Consider the following 11,670-nt stretch of genomic DNA (forward strand, 5'->3'; position numbering starts at 1 on the left):
AGGCGGCGAACGTTGGAGTCTGCAGCAAGCAAGCCTCCCTGCTCGCTTCAGTGCCTGGCTGCCGGCCGCCATCTTGGCTGACAGTTAATTTGCATATACTCACTGATTAGCCAATGAAAAGGGTATCGGTCGTATGCCAATTACCATGTTTCTCTTTTATTAGTGTAGATAGAATGAATGTATGCCCAAACTTCTTTTCTGATAAGGGTACTCTGCTGATTTGGGGATAACAGGTCACCCTATATGGCTTACAGCTCAAAGGTTCATGAAAAATTCATAGTAAAATAATGGATGTTCATAACATGACCCTGAGGTAAACAGAGCCTAGTTGTGATCTAAGTATTGTTTGGACTCAATCATAATATCTATAGAACATTTCTTCCATAGGTGTAGAAAGGATCTACCAGCTAGCTCACAAGTGTCTTATACCAAAAAGCCTTGGGCTCATTCCTCTCTCTTGAAACACCAGAGGCTGGTGGGATAGCATATGTTGATATAACCATCTGTAATTCTTAATTTCTAGATTTCCTTATAACTTAAGTTATATAGTAGCACTAAGGTTTTAGACAGCCATGGAGCTGTCAATCAGCACAAATGAGAGTTCCAGTCCATTACAGATAAAATCTGAGGGGAACAAACTTAAAGGGATTAAATTCTGAGTTATTCATATTCAGTGTATTTGCTGCATAATCTTTTTGGTATTTGTTGACTTAATTTACCTGTAAGGTGTATGAGGTAAAGCTTCTACATTGCTTTCTGTGGCATCAGCTTGTGCTCTCACAGGAAACTGTGCTCTGCTCTAGAACCTGCACTGGTCAGTGTCTCTCCCGAGCGTCACCACTGACAGGTGGTGTGAAAAACGACTTGTATTTACAAAAAGGGTTCATGGAAGATAATGTGCTGGGACTCAGCAATCGAGAAGACTGGGAAACTATACAAAATGTAAACTCTGAAGAGATTAAAGTTTAATAAGTTTTGATAGAAATTGTTTCAAAACCAATCATGTATTCCTCTTTATTATTAAGCAATATATAGAATATAAGTTTAGTACCATTCTTTATGGCTCATGATTGTAGATTATTAGCATACTATGTTGGGCCCTTTTACAATAATATTTGCATGAATTGAGCTGAATGTGGGTCAGTTTGTGCAGATTCATCTCTTGAGTCTCATTTTGTTCATTGTGCCAGTCTTAGGAATGTTATACAGATTCACTGCCTGCCGTTTCTTATGCATTCAGAAATTGATGCTATTGTTTATGATTATAATTGTTTAGGGGGAGAAAGATAGTCATTGGTGGAGAGCTTGAAGACATAAATGAAGATTATTTCATACATGTAGAATTTGGCATGAGGAATCTTTTAAACTGAATTTGTTTTAGGGCACACTGAATATTTTACTTTCCTTTTTCTCAGCATCAGCAACAGCAACTTGTGATTGGTGGTACCGGATATTCAGTTGTACATCCCCACATCAATGCACTGCCAATGGTAAGAATTGCTCCCACTCTGAATGTAGAGTGTTTTAATGCTCTTTTTAGTATTCACTTATTTTTAACAATCTATTAAGGAAAGTTTCTCACATCTCACAAAATATACCTGTGTTCCCAAACTAAAGAAATGTTTTTAATATGTAATTTAAAGCACTTAAAGTATTTTTGATAACTTAATCCTATCTAATAAAGAGGGAATATGCAAATTGACCATCACAAATATGGCGGCGCCCAGCCCCTCAGCCCTGCCGGAGTCCCCCAGTCCTTTCAGCCCTGCTGGAGGGATGGCAGGCGTGCGGTGCGGCCAGACCCGCCCTCAGCCCCCAGCCACGCAGGGCCGGCCGAGGCTTGCGCTGCTGGCAGTGGCAGCAGCAGAGGTGTGATGGGGTCGTTGCCTTCCCCTGATGGCCGGGTCGCCTCCCGTCCCTGAGGGCTCCCGGACTGTGAGAGGGGGCAGGCCAGGCTGAGGGACCCCCCCTCCAGTGCATGAATTTTCATGCATCGGGCCTCTAGTATAAAATAAAAAGGCAAACCTTTACTTTGAAGATTCCATTATCTGTAGGTTTTATAACTTCTTGGTTATGGTTATCAGGATGAAAAGTATTATTATGTTGTGATAATACTGTATTTTAACAAGTAGACTATTTTGGGAATAGAATTTCCATGGTAAACTTAAGTTATAGTGGCAGTAATAACTTGTGTTTTTGTCTGTCATCTTATAGAATAGCCTGATTTTGCATATTGCATTTATCCTAATACAGGGGGTCCCCAAAAAGTACTTGATAATGAAATGTATTTTAATAAACACTGCCTTTATAATTACTCAGAGTGTGTATGTATTTTTTGGGACACCCTATATTTATAATTAAATGGCTGAAATTCTACCTGTTAGCTAGTGGATAATCTTCAGGAGAACCATTTTTATCTATTTAAAAATTTCACTCAGAAGCCTTGTGGAATAAAAGTCTCCAAAAAGTACTTGATAATGAAATGTATTTTAATGAACACTGCCTTTATAATTACTCAGAGTGTGTATGTATTTTTTGGGACACCCCATATTTATAATTAAATGGCTGAAATTCTACCTGTTAGCTAGTGGATAATCTTCAGGAGAACCATTTTTATCTATTTAAAAATTTCACTCAGAAGCCTTGTGGAATAAAAGTCTGTCAGCTGTGTTATACAGCAGAAAGACCACTGGGCTCTGTAGGAGTTGGGATTTGCTTGCTTTCTTGCATGTGTCTTGGATGACTTTTGTCAAGTACTCATAAAATTTGATGATAGAATTGGACTAAATTTCTAGCTGTAGGCAGAATGATCTCATCACTGTTGATTAGAATTCAGAATGATTCTCCCTTACAAAAAGTAATTCCTTATCTAAATGGTATTGCTGTGTATTTGGGGATCAATAAATAGGATAATTAATTTTTACCTTTTGTTTTTAAAGAATTAATTACTTAAACAGTATCTTCCATTTCAAAATAGTGCATCATCAAAATTTTTAACAACATTTTACTTAAATGTTTACATTAAACATTAAATCAGGGAGCTATGGAAACTGATAAAGGTTTATAGGATTTTGTGGGAAATGGTAGATGCATCAGTATGAAATTAAAAATTAACTGAAACCAGGATAATAGGGTGAGATAAGTTATCTGTGAAAATATTCCTAGGAGATGATTCATTTTAAAGATGGATTTGTCAGTGTGTTGATAAGAGGAGGATTTCCTTTGTCTAAACTATCTTTTGAATTCTTAAAAATGACTTCTCTCTCCCACTATGTCCCTCCCCTCCCCAGCTCTCCCCTCTCTGTCTCGTAGCAGTTAATGGAGAATGTTGGGGAAAACATAAATTTTTTTTTCTGTCTTTACCTAACTTGAAGGAATACATGGTTCATCATTAATTTATGAAACACTTGCTGGGTTCTTTAGGGTGGTTGGGTGACTCATTAACCATCATTAAATCTGCTATTTCCTCTGGAGCACTATAGAGTTTCTATTGTAAGAAGCAGCTCCATGGTAAATCATCTTTGGCATTTTGGACTATCTGCCCTTGGCGTTTTGTGTGAAGTTCACATTTGAAACCTGTTAGTTTACTAGGTAGGTTGTTGGAGTCTTAACTAGTTGTGACATGTCTCCCTTGAGAATCAGTTGTGCAGGCTTTTGGACTCTGAGATGTAGGTGCCTATGCAACTGGCTGTTTCTTCTAAGTGCCTGTTCTTAAGTGAAGTTTTAAATGTGCTGCTCACACAGGATGTGTATTGTGGTGTTTGTTTGTTTTTTTTCTTTTTTCTTTTTGGAACAACTCTTAGACTGTATTTTAAATCAGATCATCTCTGCCAATTTTGTTGAAAATCATTTTTAAGTCACGACCGCAGAAATTTACATTTATGTATGTTAGTGTGTATTAGAAATGAAGGGCAAAATTACAACAAATTTGCTTATAATCTAGCTGAGGACACAAAAGCCATTCCTACACATTTGCATATGATGCTTGTAAATTTATAGATATTGGCCCGAATGATGGTTTTCCTCTGGACCTGAAAAATGCCATAGTGTTCAGGGTTATGCCTGCGTTGTGTAGTATCTTATCTTTTTTTTTTTCTTCTCTCAACATGCCATAAAGGAATGCTTTGTGGGAACAGTTAACTCTACCACCCCCACACCCTCCCTCAACTTTGTTCTTGATAGAATAACCATGAGGGATTCATAACATTCATTTTTGTCTCTTTCTTCACTTGCCTAGGTACAAGTTATTTTAACTCTAATTGTAACTTAAGTCATGATGATTTTTAGCTACCTTCCTGTATTAATGATTTATACTACTTTCTATAATTATCTTATTACATTAATAGAACCCATTGGCCAACAGATGTGTATTATTATTGTAACTTTTTATTGTGAAAAATTTCAAATATACACTAGAGAGAATAGCACAATAAACTCCCAGCTGCAATACTCATCAGTTTTATTTCATTTAATCATTTTGTTACCATTAACACCTCCCCCCCCCGCCACTGCACACACACACCTGATTATTTTGAAGCCAACACTTATATCACATGATTTCATTCATGAATATTTTATTATGTATCTATGGAAGATATGGACTATTTAAAAATATATACCAAGATGCCATTATCATACTTTAAAAATCGAGAGTTTTTTCTTTTTTGAATAGGAATTTAAATATGCTTTTTAAAAATTGTGGTAAAAACATAAAATTTATCTTAACAATTTTAAGTGTGCAGTAAATGCAGTGTTAACTGTATTCACATTATTATACAACAGATCTTTCAAACTTTTTCATTTTGCAAACCTGAAACTCTGTACCTATTGAACTACAGCTCCCAATTCTTTCTCTTCCCCAGCCATTAGCAACAAGTTTACTTTTTGTTCCCACTAGTTTGACTACTTTAGCTACTTTTTATAAGTACGTATGTTTCTTTTGTGACTGGCTTATTTAAAGCATAATGTGCTCTAGGTTTATGCATGTTATATAGCACGTGACCGGATTCTCTTCTTTTTAAAGGCTGAATAATATTCCATTGTGTGTGTGTATCATTTTCTTTATTCATCATTAGTGGACATTTGCATTGCTTGTACCTTTGACTATAGTGAATAATGCTGTGATGAACATGGGTGTGCATATATCTCGTTTAGATATTGCTTTCAGATCTTTTTGGCTATATAACCGAAGTAAGATTGCTGTATTATGTGGTAGTTCTAGTTTTAATTTTTTGAGGCACCTTTATATTGTTTTCCAAAGTGGCTGCATCATTTTATATTCTTAACAATAGTACACAAGGGTTCTGATTCTCCGCATTCTTCCAATACTTGGGATTTTCTGTGGGTTGTTTTATTTTTTGGATAGTGGTCCTCCTAATGGGTATGAGATGATGACAGTAATTTCTTTTTTCTTTCTTTTTTTTTTTGACAGTAATTTCTTAGTATCATTATTTAACCATTTGTTTGTTTCCTCACCTGCTCATAAATAGTGTTTCTACAGAATCACAACAAAATCCATGTATTTGGTTGGAATATACAGCTTATGCTTTTAACTATTTATTAATTTTTCCCTTTTAGGGGAAAAACCTGTAAGGTTTTCTCATTTTGTGTTTCATTAATTGCATTCCTGTAGTAAAATACCTCTTTCCCTTGTATATTTTGGTAAATTGGTAGTTAGATCCAAAAGCTTAATCTGATTCAGGGTTTTTTGCTTTATTTGGAGGGCATCATATTTCATGGGTGGTGCTATGTAATTCCTTGAAGAATCACCTAGTATTTGGTTGTCTCTAATTGTTATATTAGGTGGCCACTGCTGATCATTGTCTTGATCCATTATTTCCATGAGTGTACAGAATGTTGACATCCTAATTGAATCAAGTCTTTAGTATCTGTAATATTTCTACAAAGAGAAACTTCCCTCATTGGATATTCGATTCCCTGGTGGCACAGTTGGCACAGCAAAGGCATACTAAATGCTTGATTCTTTCCTTTAATTATGAATTTAAAATACTGGGTTGTTTCCTAGAATCCTGGAAAAGTAGACCAATGAGGATTTTAAGATGTCATTGTGAGCTTATGGATTTAAATACTGGATGTTTATTGCATGTAGTTTTTATTCTTATTCCTATGGATGCTTCATTGTCTTGGCTGAAGGAGCCTTTTTGACAGTGGCTTTCCTAAAAAATAAATATTTGTTAATACATCAATTTGAAATGATACATAACATCTACCATTTTTTAGGTGCTACCCAAAGTAGAGATGGATATTTATTTCAAAACCAGACTTTCTGCGCTCTTATCTCCCTGCCATGTAACAAGGCAGACTTCATTACCCCCCCCAATATGGTGTGTGTGTGTGTGTGTGTGTGTGTGTGTGTGTGTGTGTGTGTGTGTGTGTGTATGGCAGATTACTCATTGAGACACTGTAGCCCTTGTTTGCTGTTGCCTCCCCTCCCCTGGCCCTTCGCCTCTACATGTAGACCTGTGATCTATAGTGTGGTAGCCACTAGTCATATGTAGTTGTTGAGCACTGGAAATATGACTAGTCATAATTGAGATGTGCTGCAAATATAACATGCATGCTGGAATCTGAAGATAATTTTTAAAAAGTAAAATCTTGATTAAAATCTTGATTATAAGAAATATTTTGATATATTGGGTTAAATAAAATTTGTTATTAAATTCAATCGCCATCTTTTCTTTTTAAATTTTCTTATCTATAGAAAATTTAACATTTAGATGGTTTGCATTGTGGCTTGCATTGTGACATTATTGTTCTAAACTTTGCTAGTCTCAGCTACCTGCCCCTATATATTATGCTTATTTGCCAGAAACAAGTAATTAGTACAATGAAAACCTGGCTAATGCTAAGATCTGGGGAAACTAGAATGACCCTCAGAGGGTTCCTAAAACTAGATCATGGGACTACATTTCACAGCTAAATTGACATTACTCATTGAATGGGCCCTCATTTTGCAAAGGAGATACTAAGGCTTAGAGAAATGATGCCATATCACATATTCTGTCAGAGTTACAGACCAAGACTTGAACCAGATCTCCTCATTTGCAGTCCAGCACTTAAAAAGAATTCTGTCATACAAATTATACAGAATCTGGATATTCTTCAAAGGTTAATCATGAGCTTCCACAGGACCTCTGGAGGAGATAGAATAGGATTAAAGCCTCTTGGTTAGAGATCTCTAGACCAGCAGTGGCCGAGTGGTCTGCGAGGTCCGAAAGGTTGACGACTGCTGGTTTAAGGAAACCTTTTGGAGCCGTGGTCATCAACCACTGGTCCGCGAGATCCGAAAGCTTGGCGAACACTGCTCTGGACGTTTTCGTTACAGTTAAGAACTAAAGATGCAAACTGTCAGGAAAATTTTTTAAATTAAAACTAGACTTTCCCCCCATATATTTGAATTCTCTTATTCAGAAAGATGAATTATTCAGTGTTGGCTCTTCTCTGTCTACATTTATTATCTTATAAAATCATTCTCCCTCTCCCCTCAATTTTTCACTTATAAAGTTTTCATTTATTTCTTTTTATACTTTCCAATGTGTACTTTATCTTGTGGAGAGTGGATAAAGTAGCTGCCCTAATGTCTTTGATCATTCTCATCTCTGGATCATATCAAAATTGGTATCTGTTAATTGCCTTTTTCTTTCAGAATTGTTCAGAATTTCCTGATTCTTTGTATGTTGTGATTTTTTTTATTGTCTCCTCTTGGGAGCATGATTATTATTTTTTTCTTCTGATTAAAGCAGGTGATCAGTATGGTTAGGTTTAAACTACAAGTTCTGTTGCTCTAGTGGTTCCAAAGTTTGTTGGTTCGTTTTTCAGGCCTTTGCTGAGCTGCTTTGGGTCTGTTCCTCATATATATCACTCAGGATTAGTGTGGGACACAAACAGTGGCTGATATCTTTAGTTCTCCAGATCTTTGCTTCTTAGGGTATGTTCTACATCAGTGGTTCTCAACCTTGGCTGCACATTAGAATCACCTGGGAATCTTTTTAAAATCCTGATTTCTGGGCCTCATCCTCCGGAAATTCTGTTTCTTTGTTACTAATGTGTGGCCCCACCCCAATAACAAAGAAACAGAATTTCCGGAGGATGAGGCCCAGAAATCAGGATTTTAAAAAGATTCCCAGGTGATTCTAATGTGCAGCCAAGGTTGAGAACCACCGTCTTATAAGAACTCTTGTGATTATATTGGTCCCACCTGGATAATCCAGGATACTCTCCCCATCTGAAGATCCTCAACTTAACTACACCTGCAAAGCCTCTTTTGCCACATCCTATGTAATCCTATATAATAAAAGGCTAATATGCAAATTGTCCCCATACACAGGAGTACAGGATCCTCTCCTTCAGCTTTCATACTCTCCACCTGACAAAGGCCTGTTTTCCTGGTTTAGTTTTTTATTTTTTTTTATTTTTATTGAAGTGGCTGGCTTAATCAAGCTTTTGAGAGGGAAAATAGCCAACAACCCCAAAATAGGAATATCAATTACAGTCTTGAGCAAGTGAGTTCAAGAGAATAATAGGGAGGTGTAGTTCAAAAAATGAAGAATTGGCTTTCATCAGACAAATCCTTCCACACACCCTGACCACAGTATCTGGATAATGATTGAAATAAACATTATTAGGGCATTGTCAAACAAACAAAAACAAGTAGACACTGGACTAGCCTTGGGTGAGTTTCCTGTCTTAATGGTTTTGCCTGAGGAAAGGTTCCTGTTGGCTTGTTGGCAGTCATTGGCTTGAGGAATCCAAGACAGAGTTCAGAACTACACAGCAGCTGCAGAGTAATGGAGACAGCAGGAGGAAGAGGGAGGAAATCCCAGAACCACAGAGGTAGGGCACCAAATACCCTATATAACCTCTGCCAAAATGGGGCCGACCTCTCACCTCAGAACAGTTCAGGTGTCTGTCAACATGAGAATACATAAACAAGTGTGCTGTCTTTGTACAACAGAATATTACTGAGCTATGGAAAGGAACAAACTATTTATTGATGCCTGTAGTAACCTTGAAACATGCTTAGTGAACGTAGCCATACATAAAACAAGACATTCATGTATGATTTCCATTTATATGATGTTTGAAAAACAAAAACATGCAAATTTCATCTGTTTAAAAGATGGGGTGGAGGAAGCAGAACTAAATTATGTTGGAAAGAAGTAGTCGTCATGGCTTAGAACTGGATGCCTGGGTATTGGGGACAGGGACTAATTGGGAAAGGGTGTGTGGGAACTTTCTAGGGCACTGGTAATGTCCTGTGTTCTCTTAGGAAGAGCACATGCGAGTCAAAACTGATTGAATGGTACAGCTACCTTGTATTCATTGTTTGTTTGTGTAAATTTTTCTTTAAAAGAAAAACCATTTTACTTTGCTATAGTTAATGATAGGCAAGCTGAAGAATAATATATCGGGAATTATACTGAGGCCTGCAACTTCTTTTAAAGTGCTTCAAAAATTAAGACCAGTTAATAGATGTGGGAAAACAGATACAAGGTAATATTAATTTTAAAGTCTTGGTGGTGGCTCTGCAGTTTTTTCATTTTTCTGTATGTCTGTACATTTTTATGATAAAATGTTATAAATATACTAGTAGTTAGTATTTCTCTAAAGCAGATTCCTCTTAATATGTTTTTAATGGTTTCATCAAAATTGATATTATTTCTTTAAATTTGAAAATAGTTTGAATTGATCAGTGACATTTTTCTGCCTGTGCACTGAGCTCTGAACTGTTTAGATGCAGAAAGATATAGGAATATAAACAATAAAAGTGAGAAGACAAAACATATCCACATAATAATTTGATTACCTCAAAGTGACACAGCAAAGACTCATTAAGATAATTTATAATACATAAATTCTGAGGGAATGGATACATAATTAGAGTATGCTCAGAGTCAAGTATGATTAATGGGAGATGGACTCCCTGGGGTTGCTTATTTTGAACAAGTTTTGAAAATGCTATTAGAGAAAATTACTAGATTCTCTTTCCATTCTTTTAATTGACCAATTGTCATTTATGAGTAATGGCTTAGAACACATTTTTTTTAGGTTGATGTATTCATTTTTCAAAGAAGGAAGTCTGCTTAATTTTTATGCTAGAATTGTTAGCCAAATTGGGTGATTAGAATTTGTTTTTAAAGATAATCTATTTTAGGAATATGGTTAACAGTATATTAATGAGTTTTGTAGTTGAAAAGCAAACAATCATTGTTCCAGCATTTTGTGGTTCTTTATAAACTTTTAAGAGACAAATATAGTGCTATTATAAGGTATTGACATAATATTCGATATTAAGTATCCTATATAATAATAGAGGAATATGCAAATTGTCTGTTACACTGCAACATCACGACCGGATCAGCAGGATGCGTCCCCGCTCTCTTCTCAGGCAGCTGCAAGGCCCAGGGTAGGAGAGGATATGATAGGAGAGGATAAGAAAGGAGAGAGGAAGGCAGGCCTGCATGCAGACAGGCCGAGAGGAGAAACAGAAATACAGAAAGGGAACAAAAAAAAGACGCAGGAATGGAAAAGGGAAGGAAACGCGGGGCTGCACACGCGGGGGTGGGGGGCGGTGGAGCAGGTGCACCTGGCGAGGGGTGGGACACAGGTGGCGTGAAGCGGGGAGCCCCACCCAGACATGAGAGGACGGCAGTGGTCCCAAGCGCGCGGGCCATTGGCGGGTCCCGGGATGAAGGCTGGATGGTCTGAGGCTTTCTGGGCTGAGGCGCTCCTGCTTCGCGGCAGCAGAGCCTGGGCTGTGTGGGCCTTGGCCACCCTCACTGGGCCAGGAGCCCCGTGCTGGGAGGGGAGGCACAGCTTAGCTGGGGTGGAGTCAGACACTAAGGAGGGCACCACTTTCGTCCCCGATGGCTGAACCCCAAGGACACTGGCCAGGGTTAGGTTGGTGGCATGTTAAGTGTACTTTGTTGACTAGAAGTTGAGGTGTCTCAGGCAGGGAATGGGGGGAGGATGGCGGCAGGGAGGACGGGGAAGGGGGGATGGTGAAGGCCTGGCCAGGGCTGGGCCCTGTGCTGGGGATTAACACCCCCCCCCCCAACAGAAGCTTTAATATGAAAGTGCGCTCAGGCGGGGCTGGAAGCAGGTCTCAGAGAGGAAAGGATGAGAGAGAAAGAGGCAGGGAAGAAAAGTTTTAAAGGGGAGCCAGTAGAGCTTTAAGGAGAACGGGAAGAAGGAAGAAATGGGGGAGGGAGCAAAGCATGTCTGAGGGAGGAAGTGAATACAAAAATTAAGGTGGGAAGGAAGGGAAAGGGGAGGGAGGAGAGAGGTAAAGATGAAAGAAGGAATGTGGAGAGGGGGGGAGGGTAGGAGAAAGATGGGAAGAAGGATGACGGAACAAGTAGGAAATAAGGATGATGATGGAAGAAGTAGGAAATAAGGAGGAAAGAAAAGCTTATAAATAATGAGTCAGTAGGAAAAAGTGTTACATAAAGGAGAGAGAAAAATTGTGTGAGAGGGAGAAGCCAAAAATGAAGTCAAATACAATTGTGTGTAAAGATGGTAAATTTTTTTTAAAAAGGCAATAGGGGTGACCAGGCTGGCAGGGGAGGGCAGTTAGGGGATCAGGCAGGCAGGCAGAGTGGTTAGGGCAGGCAGGCAGGTGAGCAGTTAGGAGCCAGAGGTCTTGGATTG

General features: G+C 38.2%; 1 protein-coding gene across 4 annotated transcripts in view; it reads left to right on the plus strand.

The window, feature by feature from the left end:
- The window catches only part of TBL1XR1 (transducin (beta)-like 1 X-linked receptor 1), a 162,833-nt gene that overhangs the window by 88,310 nt on the left and 62,853 nt on the right, over positions 1–11,670 (plus strand). For 3 of the 4 annotated variants that reach the window (XM_005883021.2, XM_014530627.1, XM_014530622.1), the window contains exon 2: positions 1,416–1,490. The gene's annotated coding sequence lies outside the window, so the exon portion shown is untranslated. Of the gene's footprint in view, positions 1–1,415; positions 1,491–3,477; positions 3,592–11,670 lie in introns of those variants that run through there. The other variant, XM_014530626.1, reaches the window with a different exon arrangement.

Source organism: Myotis brandtii, unplaced genomic scaffold (genome assembly GCF_000412655.1).
Source record: "Myotis brandtii unplaced genomic scaffold, ASM41265v1 scaffold751, whole genome shotgun sequence".
In the NCBI taxonomy this organism is placed as follows: Eukaryota; Metazoa; Chordata; class Mammalia; order Chiroptera; family Vespertilionidae; genus Myotis; species Myotis brandtii.